Source organism: Penaeus vannamei, chromosome 40 (assembly GCF_042767895.1).
Source record: "Penaeus vannamei isolate JL-2024 chromosome 40, ASM4276789v1, whole genome shotgun sequence".
Classification (NCBI taxonomy): Eukaryota; Metazoa; Arthropoda; class Malacostraca; order Decapoda; family Penaeidae; genus Penaeus; species Penaeus vannamei.
Genome location: NC_091588.1, coordinates 21,342,221 through 21,347,220, shown reverse-complemented (window position 1 = coordinate 21,347,220; position 5,000 = coordinate 21,342,221).

Here is a 5,000-nt window from a genome sequence, read left to right as displayed (position 1 = left end):
AGAGAGAGAGAGAGAGAGAGAGAGAGAGAGAGAGAGAGAGAGAGAGAGAGAGAGAGAGAGAGAGAGAGAGAGAGAGGGAGGGAGGGAGGGAGGGAGAGAGAGGAGAGAGAGAGAGAGAGAGAGAGAGAGAGAGAGAGAGAGAGAGAGAGAGAGAGAGAGAGAGAGAGAGAGAGAGAGAGAGAGAGAGAGAGAGAGAGAGAGAGAGAGAGAGAGAGAGAGAGAGAGAGAGAGAGAGAGAGAAGAGAGAGAGAGAGAGAGAGAGAGAAAGATAGATAGAGAGGGAGAGAGGGGAGGGAGGGAGGGAGGGAGGGAGGGAGGGAGGGAGGGAGGGGGGGAAGGAGGGTGGGAGAGGGGAGGGAGGGAGGGAAGGAGGGAGAGGGAGAAAGACAGAGAGAAAGAGAGAGAGAGAGAGAGAGAGAGAGAGAGAGAGAGAGAGAGAGAGAGAGAGAGAGAGAGAGAGAGAGAGAGAGAGAGAGAGAGAGAAGAGAGAGATATTATTCTCGTGCAATACGATTATTTTAATGTTATACTCTAAGGATTTACCGCGAATTTTATCACTATACGTTGGTTTTATCCGTTTCGTTAAGTAAATATATATATATATATGTGTCTTTAGATCGTATTCTTTAAAGATTCTCATTTTAAATTTTATTTGATGTTTTCAACGCTTCGGACCAATCATAAGAACATCCTCAGTTAAGAATTTCTACTAATTTCTACTTTCTAATTCTAAGTTAGTGTATACTGTACCGATACTGATGAACATTTTCTAAATATACTGCCCTGAACTACTAAAACAAACTTATAACTTTTCTGTGTAATGTGTAAGACTAAATCCTAATTACATTCGCACGCTAATTCGCACATAGCTTAAATCGTGGGAACTGTAACTTTTATGCAAATTGTTATTTAATCTCTATTCCGTGTTATGCAAATAGGTGTGCTTTTCCGAAGCTCTGGATAAACTATTTTTTTTACTCTCTCTCTTTTTTTGGGGGATATTTCATAGATTTTAATTTATACATGCATGTGTGTGTGTTGTGTGTGCGTGCGTGTGTTGTGTGTGTTGTGTGTTGTGTGTGTGTGTGTGTGTGTGTGTGTGTGTGTGTGTGTGTGTGTGTGTGTGTGTGTGTGTGTGTGTGTGTGTGTGTGTGTGTGTGTGTGTGTGTGTGTGTGTGTGTGTGTGTGTGTGTGTGTGCGTGTGTGTGTGTGTGCGAATACTTAGAAATGAACAGATAAATGTACGTTATCTTACATAATGCAAAGATAAAAAACACTTGATAACGATGTGTCTGAATTGTAAATCCTTCTGGCTAATTATCCTTAATTAACTTCAAACACAATAGCGACATTTGAAAAATATGAATGACGAGAAACAACGAAATTCACTAATCAAGTCAATTCATTCGAGATGCAATGCCATATAAAAAAGACCATTGAGCTTATGCTGATAACAAAACATGATGTAATTCCTATTAGTCATCCACCATACCTTTCATATAATGGATTTGAATATATGTACAATGGATTTCACTTCATTTCGACCATACCTAGTAAATAAAGCACAGAAAGATGTAATTCCATAGAGCTAACACATAATTTTATCCCTTAAACACAAAGACCATATACCGATGTAGTTTTTACAATCTAATAACGAGTTGTTTATAGTGCAGGGAATTCTAGCTTCCATTTATATAGATCCAGCGGTGTGTTGTATCCCTATCCATTTCGTTAATAAACATACAAAAGCACTTAGTGATATTAACACTATTTTGGATTGTTTTTTTTAACGATTTGCGCTGGTCTGTTTGTATGTCTATATGTCTGTCTCTGTCACTTTCTTTCTCTCTCTTTCCTACGTACACATACTTGTATATACTTACATGCATTTACAGAAATAAATGCATACAGACATACTATAATATACATATACATATATATATATATATATATATATATATATATATATATATATATATATATATATATATATATATATATATATATATATATATATATATATACATATATATACGTACATGCATACAGACATACTTTAAACATACATACATACATGCATATAAAATACATGCAGATATACAAACTCACACACATACAGACCTACAGCTTACAAATATACTTACATATATGCACAAGAAAAAAATGAATAGTTACATACACACACACACACACATATATATGTACATAAATACATACATACATATATATATATATATATATATATATATATATATATATATATATATATATATATATATATATATAAAATATATATATATGTATATATATATTTATGTATATATATATATTTATGTATATATATATATATATATATATATATATATATATATATATATATATATATATATTTATGTATATATATATATATATATATATATATATATATATATATATATATATATATATATATATATATATATATACATATATATATATATATATATATATATATATATATATATATATATATATATATGTATCTATGTGTACTTATATGTAGTTTCATACTTTCAGCTCTTCATTAACCTGACATAGATCTGTGATTAATTCAGTGATTAATGGCTGAGTATGCATATAGGACTAGCAAGGCCTATGAATAAAATTTGGTAGAATTAACTTCTGTAAAGAATTGAATAATCAAGTAGTAAGGTTTAATGAGGAAGAGTGAAATTAACTCGACTGTAAAATCCACATCAAAGAGAAATTCATGACTGTAAATGAAGATTGATGAGGCACACACACGCACACACACACACACACACACACACACACACACGCGCGCACAGAGAGAGAGAGAGAGAGAGAGAGAGAGAGAGAGAGAGAGAGAGAGAGAGAGAGAGTGAGAGTGAGAGAGAGAGCAGAGACAGATAGACAGAGAGAGAGAGAGAGAGAGAGAGAGAGAGAGAGAGAGAGAGATACATAAACACACACAAACACACGCATACATAAACACACACACAAACACACGCATACATAAACACACACACAAACACACGCATACATAAACACACACATCGATAAATGCACACACAAACACATACATACACAGGCACAGACTCACGCCCACACAAAAAACATACACACAGAGGCAAAGAGTGATAGACACACGCCCGCTTGCAAGCAAACACACACACAGAGGCACATACACACGCCCACACATAAACAGACACATAGAGGCACAGACAAGCAAACACACATACACACACAAACAAACAAAAACACTCACATAAACAGGCACATACACACGCCCACACACAGGCATAGACACACTCATACACACAAACAAAAACCCACACACAAATAAGCACACGCACACGGGCACACACACAAACAGAAACCCACACACAAACATAACACAAACACATAAACACAGACACACATACACACAAACATAACACAAACACATAAACACAGACACACACACACACAAACAGAAACCCACACACAAACATAACACAAACACATAAACACAGACACACACACACACACAAACAGAAACCCACACAAACAAAACACACACAAATAAACACAGACACACACACACACACAAACAGAAACCCACACACAAACAAAACACAAACAAAACACACACAAATAAACACAGACACACACACAAACAGAAACCCACACACAAACAAAAACACACACAAATAAACACAGACACACACACAAACAGAAACCCACACACAAACAAAACACACAAATAAACACAGACTCACACAAACATATACCCACAAATTTCATGAACAAAAACACATTTTTCACAAATAAATTTCTAGGCCACAGACACACACAAACAAAACCCAACACACAAACAATGATAACACAATGAATATTTAACAGACACACACACACACATATAAAAACCCACACACACAAACAAAACACAAATAAAACACACACAAATATACACACACACAAACAAAACACACACACAAAACATGATACAAAGATAATAAAGACAATAGATAATAAAGGAGAAACCCACACACAAAATACACACAATAATAGATAATAGACTCACACAAAAGCATAGACACATGGTCTAAATTTCATGAACACACCTTTGTACCACATTTTTTTACTACATTTCCAAAATGAATTTCTAGGCCGCTGAAGGACTGATAATGATAATGATAAAAATGGAGAATAAATGATAACGAATATAAATGATAGATAATAGATAATATATGATAAATAATATATAATAGATAATAAATGATAGATAATAAATAATATATAATAGATAGTAAATGATAGATAATAGATAATAAGCTCGATAGATAATAGATAATAAATGTGACAGGTAATAGATAATAAATGATGAATATGTTAATCATAAAGGAATACTGATAACAGGGCGAGAAGTTAATCATGATTATTATTTCATAATTGAAAATCAGTGACATTTATTCGGTATCATTATCATTATTATTCCTATTATTGTTATTATTACTATTATCATTATTATTCTTATTACTGTTATTCTTATCATTATCATTATTATTCTTATTACAGTTATTATTATCATTATTATTCTTATTACAGTTATTATTATCATTATCATTATTATTGTTATCAATATTATTATTATTGTCATCATTTTCATTATCATTATTATCATTATGGTTCTTCTTCATATTATCATTATCGTTGTTATCAGTACTATCATTACCATTATTATTATCATTATAATTGTTATTATTGCCATCATAATCATTATTGTTATTACTGTTATTATTGTTTTTTATATGTTGTTCTCATTATCATCATTATCCTTATTGTTATTATTGCTATTACTTTCATTATCACTATCATTAATATTATTACTATCATGATTATGATTATTGTTGTCATTATCATTACTATTATTATTATTATCATTATTATTATTATTATTATTATTATTATTATTATTATTATTATTATTTTCCTTATCATTATTGTTATAGTTTCCA